The 12,768-nt window shown below is 43.7% G+C and overlaps 1 non-coding gene across 1 annotated transcript; it reads right to left on the bottom strand.

The window, feature by feature from the left end:
• Nucleotides 1–404: 404 nt before the first annotated feature.
• On the bottom strand, nucleotides 405–479 carry Trnas-cga (transfer RNA serine (anticodon CGA)). Its single transcript has one exon. It is a non-coding gene; the product is annotated as a tRNA-Ser (tRNA).
• Nucleotides 480–12,768: the final 12,289 nt, after the last annotated feature.

Raw genomic sequence — 12,768 nt, 5'->3', positions numbered from 1 at the left:
AGCTTTTCAGACGGTTTCTGACTACCCTGTAAATATTTTTTACTAACGAGAAACGTTTAAGCAAAAAACTCGAGAAGTTCGTGACCGATTTACTTCCTGAAACTTCCTGGCAGATTAAAACTGTGTGCCGGAGCGAGACTCGAACTCGGGACCTTTGCCTTTCGCGGGAAAGTGCTCTACCAACTGAGCTACCCAAGCACGACTCAGGCCCCGTCCTCACAGCTTTACTTCTGCCAGTACCTCGTGTTCTACTTTCCAAACTTTACAGAAGCTCTCCTGTGAACCATGCGGAACTATCACTCCTGAAAGAAAGGCCACAGCCTGGGGGATGCTTCCAGAATGAAATTTTCACTCTGCAGCGGAGTGTGCGCTGATATGAAACTTTTTGGCAGATTAAAACTGTGTGCCCCGGACCGAGACTCGAACTCGGGACCTTTGCCTTTCGCGGGCAAATGCTCTACCAACTGAGCTACCCAAGCACGACTCACGCCCCGTCCTCACAGCTTTACTTCTGCCAGTACCTCGTGTCCTACTTTCCAAACTTTACAGAAGCTCTCCTGCGAACCTTACAGAACTAGCACTCCTGAAAGTTTTAATCTGCCAGGAAGTTTCATATCAGTGCACACTCCGCTGCAGAGTGAAAATTTCATTCTGGAAACATTCCCCTGGCTGTGGCTAAGCCATGTCTCCGTAATATCCTTTCTTTCAGGAGTGCTAGTTCTGCATGGTTCGCAGGAGAGCTTCTGTAAAATTTGGAACTTAGGAGTAGAAATATTGCATTATTTAACAAGGCAGCAAAGCCGTGAACGTCTTTGCAAACAACATTAAACCAATATCAGTGCATAAAAATACACTTGGATTTGCCTGTGTCACCCATAAACCTCGTTGATCACCAAAAATGTTGCCCAAACGCCGATGGTTGCCTGATCATCCTGGCAGTACTCAGTTACGAAAACCGGTTCCGTTACGGAAAATTGGGACGGGTTTGCCGAGAGCAGACATCACATTTTGTAGTTCGTTCTTTTCTAAAAGATTTTTTTCAGCAGGCTGCATGAATGCGTTCGAGCCAAGTGCGTCCTGCATCCCCTTTCGTCCGAAATCTATTTATGCTCTTGTAATACTGTAATAACTGAAGCCACGAATTCTCTGCACAATTGAATCTTAAAATGCATGAATTCGTGCACTATCAAATAACGTACATGCACAATCAAAGGAAAAAAACATGCGTTATAAGAATTACACCTTTTCTTTTGATGCATTTGAGTTTCTCTGAAAAGAATGTACAACAACCTTTGTTTTTTTTTTTTTTTACGTTTTCCATCGGCGAGGGTAGCTCTGCGTCTTGAGATGCTCAGCTAGCAGACCCTGGATTCGGGAAGCAAGGTGGTTCCAATCTATCCGCCGGCATCCGTAAATATGATTTTCTATGGTTTTCCATTTTCAATTTAGCCAAATGCCGCGGTTGGTTCCTTATTACAGGCCATAGTCAACTCCATCCATTTCTTTCCTGTCACATTCCATTTCCCTTAAAGATACAGCCTGTCTGCTTAAATGAAAAGAGCTGTATCGAAGGCGAGCCGAACGTATCTTTGGAGACCCCTGACACTAAAAGCGACATTTACATTAGAAGGCGGCTAGGGATCGTCATTTATATTATTTTTCTGTATGTAAAGATGGTTCACTTGTGGAACGGCTCTATACCATGTCTTCAAGTTTTACTACTAGAAACATGTTTTGTTGTGAAATGTCTTATTCGTAATATTCTTGGAGCAATGAGTCCAACCGTCACAACACTAACGTACTTGTATAACCGACAACATATGTTGCACTTCGTAGAGAAGTTCATTAACGTCAAAGGCTTTATAACCATATTATCGTGGATAAATACAAACTCATTTTTGAGGTCGCATACATGAGAAGTGGAGGAGAAACTACTGCATGAGTCAGTGTTAATATTTCAGAACTGTAGTTCATAGTATCTGTTATTGTGTTTTGTTTCATAAATAAATTTAATTGCTATAATAGACTATTAAAATAGCAATTTTTTTTAAAAAGCTATTGGTCACTTAAGGGAACTGAAGAATGTTAATGAAATGAAAGATACATTCATAAAATTTAAGACTGAATTGAGGAGTTTGGAATGTCATGGTGTGCTGAAGAAATTCTGAGTTGGTTTCAGATAACTCGTAAATTTAAATACAATTATAGAACAAAGAAAGCTGTTATCAAAACATATTTGAAACCGCTTAACTTTAAAAGGTACCCATTCCAACATTAGGATTCTTCTGCTCTGCGATAATGAACGTTATATTACAAGCCGTGTTTTGTTAGCAATGAGGCAATATAATACATCTGAATTTTAATAGGGAGACGTTATCATATTGCCAAATAAAGAAATATTTTACCTAGTTTTTTCCATAGTTGTTAGCGTTTTTTCGGTGACTGTATTACTTCCGTAAAATAAAGAACAGTCGCATTCAGTCTCAATTGTGATTTTATTTCAATGTACGACGAATTTCCAGCCCTGGGGACTCATCTTCAGGTGCTTTAACAGTCTACATAATTTCTTCCTTTTCTCGGAGTTAATTCTTACCATGGTAAGATATTAATGGTATATTACAAAGTGGTACATTGTGAATACACGTTTACAAAATTACGATATATCGAAAACTAACGTACTAAAATGGTTCAAATGGCTCTGAGCACTATGGGACTTAACTTCTGAGGTCATCAGTCCCCTAGAACTTAGAACTACTTAAACCTAACTAACCTAAGGACATCACACACATCCATGCCCGAGGCAGGATTCGAACCTGCGACCGTAGCGGTTGCGCGGTTCCAGACTGAAGCACATAGAACTGCTCGGCCACTCCGGCTGACCCACTAACTTACTGGTTCCAGCAGTGGAAACGTGGTTTTGAAGCACAGTGTGAGTAAACACGTTTATCTGCATTTATACTCTCTTGTACATATGTTAGATGTGTACATAAACATGTTTACCCATACTATGCTTCAAAACCATGTACCCACGCTCGGACTCATGGGAAATGGAAAAAAGAACACATTGACACCGGTGTGTCAGACCCACCATACTTGCTCCGGACACTGCGAGAGGGCTGTACAAGCAATGATCACACGCACGGCACAGCGGACACACCAGGAACCGCGGTGTTGGCCGTCGAATGGCGCTAGCTGCGCAGCATTTGTGCACCGCCGCCGTCAGTGTCAGCCAGTTTGCCGTGGCATACGGAGCTCCATCGCAGTCTTTAACACTGGTAGCATGCCGCGACAGCGTGGACGTGAACCGTATGTGCAGTTGACGGACTTTGAGCGAGGGCGTATAGTGGGCATGCGGGAGGCCGGGTGGACGTACCGCCGAATTGCTCAACACGTGGGGCGTGAGGTCTCCACAGTACATCGATGTTGTCGCCAGTGGTCGGCGGAAGGTGCACGTGCCCGTCGACCTGGGACCGGACCGCAGCGACGCACGGATGCACGCCAAGACCGTAGGATCCTACGCAGTGCCGTAGGGGACCGCACCGCCACTTCCCAGCAAATTAGGGACACTGTTGCTCCTGGGGTATCGGCGAGGACCATTCGCAACCGTCTCCATGAAGCTGAGCTACGGTCCCGTACACCGTTAGGCCGTCTTCCGCTCACGCCCCAACATCGTGCAGCCCGCCTCCAGTGGTGTCGCGACAGGCGTGAATGGAGGGACGAATGGAGACGTGTCGTCTTCAGCGATGTGAGTCGCTTCTGCCTTGGTGCCAATGATGGTCGTATGCGTGTTTGGCGCCGTGCAGGTGAGCGCCACAATCAGGACTGCATACGACCGAGGCACACAGGCCAACACCCGGCATCATGGTGTGGGGAGCGATCTCCTACACTGGCCGTACACCACTGGTGATCGTCGAGGGGACACTGAATAGTGCACGGTACATCTAAACCGTCATCGAACCCATCGTTCTACCATTCCTAGACCGGCAAGGGAACTTGCTGTTCCAACAGGACAATGCACGTCCGCATGTATCCCGTGCCACCCAACGTGCTCTAGAAGGTGTAAGTCAACTACCCTGGCCAGCAAGATCTCCGGATCTGTCCCCCATTGAGCATGTTTGGGACTGGATGAAGCGTCGTCTCACGCGGTCTGCACGTCCAACACGAACGCTGGTCCAACTGAGGCGCCAGGTGGAAATGGCATGGCATGCCGTTCCACAGGACTACATCCAGCATCTCTACGATCGTCTCCATGGGAGAATAGCAGCCTGCATTGCTGCGAAAGGTGGATATACACTGTACTAGTGCCGACATTGTGCATGCTCTGTTGCCTGTGTCTATGTGCCTGTGGTTCTGTCAGTGTGATCATGTGATGTATCTGACCCCTGGAATGTGTCAATAAAGTTTCCCCTTCCTGGGACAATGAATTCACGGTGTTCTTATTTCAATTTCCAGGAGTGTACATAAGTGTATACATGAACAAAAAAACGTTTACTCATACTGTGCTTCAAACCCATGTATCTACTACTGGAAACAGTAAGTTATTTTTCTATTTGTCTTAGTTTTGTAAATTTATACTCATATTTTCTCATTTTGTAATATACCACTGTAATCTTACCAGGAGGAGAATTAATCCAAATCTAGAATAAAAAAATAATAGATGTAGACTGTTAAAGCACCTGAAGACGAGCTCCCAGGGCTCGAAATGCATCGCACTTTGAAATAAAATCACGATTTTGACTCAAGGCGGTTGTTCATTATTTAACGAAAAAATATTTAACTGAGCATTTAGGTATTTCTTATTATATGTTAATTTTTTAAGGGAAGCTTTTCTTGCTTAATTTTATTGGCCAAATACCATTTGTATGAAGGTTTCCCAAAGCAAATAATGTACATGCAATAAATAAATAAATAAATGTGTTTTCAGAATAGAATGAAAAAAATGAGACTTTTTAAGGCCCTCTTTCAGAAATGAAACACCCTCCTCCGCCCACCCCTCCTTTTTGACAAAATCCTGGTTACGTCATTGCCTGAACACAGACTGATCGTGATGCACAAATAGTGGCATTACCCGCGATTGCAACATGATTTTTGATCAGCGTTTCAAACAACTAGAATCAATAAGAATACTGGTTTTTTTGTGGCACTGAACCGCTTATCACTTTTAGAGAAAGCAGCGAACGGCTACAGAATAGATTTTCTTTTACTTGCCTATTAAAATCAATGTTTTGAGCCTCTGTATCTAGAAACTCAGTGAGTCAAAATTTTTCCATCTTCTTTCGAGTTCTAGGTTTATTACTGGACATCGCAAGAATAAACTACTGAAACTGGGTTAGTTCAGAAACCGGTTATTTTGAGCGCTTTTAACAGTCACGTTAAAAAAAGAGCAAAAAAACCGATATAACCGAAAACCGGTTGTTACAGCGATAACTGCTGTCCCTACACCGTATACTAATGCTCCGAACAGACTTACTGACACATTTTATGCAACTTCAATTTCCAACTTAAGTTTTGTTTGCAATAATAAGAAACAAGGCTCAAAGCCAGAGAGAGGGGAGAAAAGGACATGGATAGAGAGGGCCGGCCGAAGTGGCCGTGCGGTTCTAGGTGCTACAGTCTGGAACCGAGCGACCGCTACGGTCGCAGGTTCGAATCCTGCCTCGGGCATGGATGTGTGTGATGTCCTTAGGTTAGTTAGGTTTAATTAGTTCTAAGTTCTAGGCGACTGATGACCTCAGAAGTTACGTTGCATAGCGCTCAGAGCCATTTGAGCCATTTTTTGGACAGAAAGGTGGAGGGGACGAAACGGCAGGGAGAGGGGAGAGAGGGGAAGGAGGTGATGAATGGAGGGAGAAGGATGGAAGGAGAACATGGACATGGGGAGGGGGGAGAAGAGAACATGGAAGGAGAAAGGCATGAGGAGATGACGCAAGGGGAGAGAGGGGTGGTGGAGAGGAGGAAATGGAGAGAGAGAGATGGGGAGAGACAGAGAAGAAGATTAGAACGCATACCCGATTTCAATAAATATGTACCAACTATGGAGCGTAGCCTGTTGTGCTGGTATATAAATGTTACCCCAGACGAACATTGCTAGAAATTTATACATATGAAATGGTTTGATTTCTCGCTCTGCCACACTGTACTATTCTGAACCTTTCTAGTCTCGTAAGTATGCTCATACAGTCACATAACGTAGCGCTACTATATTTATTCGTCATTATAATGACCCTATAATTTTTTAACTACAAAACGCCTCTTATTACATTAGGATCAAAACTATAATCAGACCTTATTATACATGTGCGTGAAAAACAAGTTTACTTCCTTTTACGTGTAGTGATTTTCATCCATACCGGCAACATCTACTCACCGTTGCTCTTACTAATAAATAAATACGTAAAAAAAGGAAACATATATATATATAATACCAAAGTTCCGAGTTTAGCTCGAAATTAAAACAAATATCGTTATAGCGAACCCACGAGACAATTTTTGTTGATGTTCGTGAAATGAATACTACAATATGCACACTTCACAAGTATACACATCAAAAAATGTTTTGCATCACCTCGGTTCCGAGCTTTCCAGAACCTGTACAGAAAAATAGAATAGAGATCAACATAAACATCATTTCCGCTCATGAAAACCACATTTTGCATGTTGTACCACCATACAGTGAGACCTTCAGAGATGTTGGTCCAGATTGCTGTACACACAGATACCTCTAATACCTTGTAGCATGTCCTCTTGCATTGATGCATGCCTGTATTCGTCGTGGCATACTATCCACAAGTTCATCAAGGCATTGTTGGTGCAGATTGTCCCACTCCTCAACGGCGATTCGGCGTGGATCCCTGAGAGTGGTTGGTGGGTCACGTCGTCCATTAACAGCCCTTTTCAATCCATCCCAGGCGTTGTCGATAGGGTTGATGTCTGGAGAATATACTGGCCACTCTAGCCGTTATCCTGAAGGAAGTCATTCGCAAGACGCGCACGATGGGGCGTGAACTGTTGTCCATGAAGACAAATGCCTCTCCAATATGCTGCCGATATGGTTGCAGTATAGGTCGGAGGACGGCATTCACAAATCGTACAGCCGTTTCGGCGCCTTCCATGACCACCAGCTGCGTACGTCGGCCCCACATAATACCACCCCAAAACAACAGGGAACCTCCACCTTGCTGCACTCGCTGCACAGTGCGTCTCAAGCGTTCAGCCTGACCGGGTGAACGGGTTGCCTCCAAACACGTCGATGATTGTCTGGTTGAAGGCATATGCGACACTCTCTGGTGAAGAGATCGTGATGCCAATCCCGAACGGTTCATTCGGAATGTTATTGGATCATCTGTACCGCGCTGCATGGTGTCGTAGTTGCAGAGATGGACCTCACCATGGACATCGGGAGTGAAGTTGCGCATTATACAACCTTTTGCACACAGTTTGACTCGTAACATGATGTCCTGTGGCTGCACGAAAAGCATTATTCGACATGGTGGCGCTATTGTCAGTGTTCCTCTGAGCCATAATCCGGCGGTAGTGGTGATCCACTACTGTAGCAGCCCTTGGGCGGCCTGAGTGTGGCATGTCATCGACAGTTCATGTATCTCTGTATCTTCTCCATGTCCGAACAACATCGCTTTGGTACACTCCGAGACGCCTGGACACTTTCCTTGTTGAGAGCCCTTCCTGGCACGAAGTAACAATGCAGACGCGATCGAACAGCGGTATTAACCGTCTAGGCATGGTTGAACTGCAGACAACACGAGCCGTGTACCTCCTTCCCGGTGGAATGACTGGAACTGATAGGCTGCCGTCCCCCCTCCGTCTAAGAGGCGATGCTCATGCATGGTTGTTTACATCTTTGGGTGGGTTTAGTGACATCTCTGAACAGTCAAATGGACTGTGTCTGTGATGCAATAACCACAGTCAACGTCTATCTTCAGGAGTTCTGGTAACCGGATGATGCAAAACTTTTTTTGATTTGTGTATTTCTAATCAGTTATGTCAACTAGTGATTTCTACCCAATCTGCATGTTGAACTGCGAGTAATTTGTCGGTCAAAGATTCTGTTGTTTGACGGCCTCCTTCTTTTGATCGTATCTAGAACTGAAAATAAAATACTCGTGAATCTGTGGTATATAAATCTAATACCTAGGATGCTCCAGATTTCCGATGATTGATTGTTCGAATAAGTGAAAATGACGGTGACAGTTCAGCTGCACATTTTAGAAATTGGAATGTGATCCATGAATTAAGAGGCTGATAAGAAAATTGATTCTGCTCTATTTCCACCTATTCTGTATTTATTTAATGCATTATCTAGCAAGACAAAACCATGAGATGCAGGAGTAATTGATAGTATGTGAAATTCGTACAATTTAGTGCCTCATGGTAAACTGACGCGTTTGGAACAGACATCGTTTACTCACACATGGCACCAGTGGTCATCGCCTTTTCCGCCTGAGAACTGTTCACGCCATATTTAAGGGACGTACTTGCCGGTTGTGCTATACTGTATTGCCGCTATAGTTATCCTACCATTAGACATACGTTGGACATGGTCTTTCCAGTTCAGTCGCTATTTCTCAGTCGTCAACAAGGAATTACATAAACAACCGGTTGCAAGTAACTATTTGCTACAGTGACCTAGGTTTCGACACCTCTAAAGTTGTCAGATCGTAACTTACGTGTTCGACTGTTCCACTGCGCTCCGCTCAAGGACAACGAGGACTTATTAAACATTTGGTAGTTAAACTAGTGGAGAACGAACTCCGACTGTTGATACTTTAGTTGTTGTTTCCTCACCCAAGACTTGTACCTCCGTTTAATTGTGAACTTATTTTCCTGTTAGGAATAAGTTACAAAGTATATTAATTGATTGTGACAGTCAAAGAACACCATTTATGTTCTAAATGTAGAATATGAACTATATGCTCGTGTGTTGCGAAAGTTTTCCAAGTCAAGGGTACTTCAATAATCCGTCGAGATCAAGCTGGATTCTGTAGCAACCACAGCATGGCCGACCCGATTTTAAGATTAACCAGCAAAACAACAGAGGCATGTAATATGGCAAACGGAACAGCATTACGCTTCTTGGACATTGGACGGGTGTTCAGTAATGTGTGGCATACTGGGCTGCTCTTTTCAAAATCTTTGAACTTCCCATGCGAAATAGTGCAGTCAACAGAAAATTTTATCTGCCCTACAACTTGATATAAGGACTTAAAATTGAGGTAATTATGAATGTTTTCTTGTAATCAAGATACACTAACCGTAGATCAAATAAATCGAATGTATACATTTTTATATCAGACCTGTCCAAACAGTAATTTCTTAAATACATTGGGGACTCTTCATTAAACATCTAAATAACTGTTTTGAAATCATTCTAGTAAAGCACGCTAGGTACCATGTTGCCATTATTGCTTGTCTTCTGACTAGGAAGTGTAATTACTATTAGTAATTACTATAATATTGTAATAATGTGTAAACAATAATATGTGGAACAAGGAAATATTTACGGTCTGAATTGTGAGGTCCATTCATGATGTTGCGATACTGAACATGAGAAGGAACTTGGCTTTATAATCTAAAATTAATCTAGATTAACATTTCACAGGTCTGTATTCGTACCACACAGTCAAATATGTAAGCTTCCGTCTTTAAGCCGTATAAAAGCCCTGCTAGAGGATAAGGATTCACTGTGCATTATATTCAAAAGATGTGGAACCCCAGACAAGTAGCAATCTAAACTTCGTATAAAAATGCAGTACTGTATCTGCAGTGATTAATACTTCCAGATTTATAAACAACATGTTCAAAGAATGTTAATAATTCTATCAAATGGAAAAAAAGTAAAATAGTAGGAATATAATAGTTTGTTAACTTTTGGACGTCATTATAGAGTAGAACATGTGGTGAAATGGGCCTACTTCCCTTCACTAGCTGCGTTTTAACTGCCGTGATCAGGACGGGCGCGGTCTTAAATACCCGCTCGGCGGAGGTACACTTCCTGCTGATTGGCTGCACGTGACATTGGTGGATGCAGCAAAAGGTTGGAGTCGGAACATCGTATAGCCTTAGGGGCTGAGCTAGCAACCAACCCGACGGCGGTGCGTTGCCGTGTGGCGTCAACACTTGATGGCTTTTGCGATACTTCAATTGTGTTGCTTTCTTCTGCGAATTTTTGTAGTCTGTGTGTTATGATTCTTTCGAAACTTGTCCCTAAGACTGAGAGCAAGATAACAGGTCATACGAGTCGGAAATTTTTCATCATGTATTGGAATTATCGTAATTTTAGCTTGTTTCCATTAAACAGGGATTGTTTTTAGGAAAGAAGATTGAGTTTAACGTTCCGTCGACATCGAGTTCATTAGAGACAGAGCAAGACTCGGACTGTGTAAGAGATGGGTACAGGAAATCGGCCGTGCCCTTTTAAAGGAACCATCCCAGCATTTGCCTGGAGAGATTCTGGGAAACCACGGAAAACCTAAAACTGAATAGCCGATCGTGGGTTTGAACCGAGGTCCTCCCGAATGCAAGTCCAGTATGCTAACCACTGCGCCCCCTTGCTCGCTACTCCTTTTAGTTTTAAGGTTGCGTTGAATATGAGATTTATTGTGTCAGAGATGCCTTGTGAAGGGGCTAATTTGTCTTCCAATGCCGTCATTCCCTGTAGCTGTATTTCTTCTATGTTGTATAACAGAAGCAGTCTCAGATTGTTTAAGCTCACGAAGTAGTGAATGCTTGTCGGTTGTAGTCGGATTTTGAACCAGCACAGGTAATTCCCTTCTGCTGTGATTTTTTATCAGAAGTTTCCCAGCAAGTGGAATTCTAGTCTGCCTTGGTTTAGCTTTGCCTTCAATACCACCAGTCATGAGGCTTTGAAGGCTACTCCGGTTTCCTTGATCTTTGCTTATCGTGTTAATTCCCCCCTTTTGAACTTATGGGGGATTCAAGATCTAATTCCTGCGGAAATCACTCCTCATGTCGTCGAAGAAAACTGAAATCGTGCGAGGCGCAATATTCTTTGGGCCCACAAGAGACAAGCTGGTCGTTATAACCGTAATCGACGAGTCTTCAGGGGTAAGCTCGGAGATCAGTTGAATGTCCATAATTTTCTTGGGAGGGAGGTGCGTGTTGGCAACCTTGCTAAGTTTACCCCCCCCCCCTCCCCGTTTTCTGGGTCCGTGAACGATTATGCGGATTTTAGGCCCAGTTAATCTTCTGGTTAAGGATAACTGTACTAGTAAGCAATACCGGGTCCACCTTAATCAAATTAAGTTTGGTTAGGCTGTAGTTGGGTTTGACCCCGATTATGTTCTTGAGAGGGGGAGGTTGAGCCGTGCTGCGGCTCACATTGGTGCTGTTTCTACGTTTCCGCCCTCTGTAGGAGGCCACACGGTGTCGTTTATTTGGCGTGGTTGCGATTGTTTGTCTTCTTCTCGTGTTGACTGGCGCCACTCGGTTTCGCAAGCATTGACTGTCTGTTAGTGGCAGCAGCGGCGGTTATCGATATGTGATAACTAGTGCCCTATCTTTGGGGCGATGTCGTTGATTTTCTGGGCCGTGTAAGTGGGCCAGTTCAGTTGGGGACTCAGGAGGAGCCAAGTCCGTGCAGTGCGAGAAAACACGCTGGGACCGCTGGCCGCATCCATGGACTGCCGGATGGAAGGGCTATGGTCGCGAGGGTATACGACCTCATCGTAAGCCGGATCCAGCAAGCTTTAAGATAAGTGTGTTTCAACCCAAGCAGAGAAACCTCCACTATTGTGCTATCTCGCGATTCTCCAGTGACTTGGGCTCGTGTTGCTGCTCATAGCGTCGCCGAGGCGAAGAGCAGCGAGTGGAGTGCTTGGGGAAGGCGGATCTGATTAGCTTTCCTCGACTTCTTATTACTACTTACTGCGTTCAACTTGTTACAATTTGTTAAGTTCAACCAGCGGTAGTTTTTCTTACCTGGTGGCCGCTAACGCCCAGTTACATGTCCTGGGGTTAGTGTATGTAAACGCATTGTACATTTCCTCGCCTTGCCGCTGCTGTCCGGTAAGGCGTGTACTTTTGACAGCTTTCTTGATTGTAGGCCGGTGTGATTCTTCTACTCTGGTGGTAGTGATTCCTATCTCGTTCCGGGCGCTCTAAACACAGTATTCTGGGGACGTAGTGCAGACCGCCGGTTCCGACTTGGGCGTATTGTTCCATCGTTGGATTTGGTTTATCGGACGTCAGGTAGATTCAGCTAGATTATCATTAGTCATTCGTTAGACTGCCACTAGTCTGAGTTACCATCTTGTGAAGTGAATGAAACTCTTGCAACTCTGCCTATCTCATCGCTCGCGAAAGTGTTTTTTGCCGGACCTTCCCAGAGATCGATTCCTGGAGCACCGTCTGTGGCCCTCTTGGTTCTTGTAAGGCATTTGTGTTCTAAAAAGAGGTCTGATAGCCAGTAGTCCTGTGTAACGCTGCTTTAGTCTACTATTTCTGAGAGTATAATCTGTCTCAGTACCCTTTAAGCAACTTATGTACTGGTCCTTGTGTTTTATTATTGTATTTATTATTACAATGCCTTGTAATGCCTACATTAAAGGTTATATATGTCTAATTAATAGTTCTGGTCGCCTTATGGAATAAATTTAGCAGTGTAGTGGATGTTAAGGGTTCTGTTACAAAGTTTACCATCATCTTATTTGCTTGTTTTTTTTTAATTAACCTTTGCTATTGTATTTGCTGTTTTACAGCAGGTTTATAATTTTTTTATATTTTTGCCGTTCC

The sequence above is a fragment of the Schistocerca cancellata genome, chromosome 5, assembly GCF_023864275.1.
Source record: "Schistocerca cancellata isolate TAMUIC-IGC-003103 chromosome 5, iqSchCanc2.1, whole genome shotgun sequence".
NCBI lineage: Eukaryota > Metazoa > Arthropoda > Insecta > Orthoptera > Acrididae > Schistocerca > Schistocerca cancellata.
The sequence above is the reverse complement of the archived record's forward strand: the minus strand, read 5'-3'. Positions and strand labels throughout refer to the sequence as shown.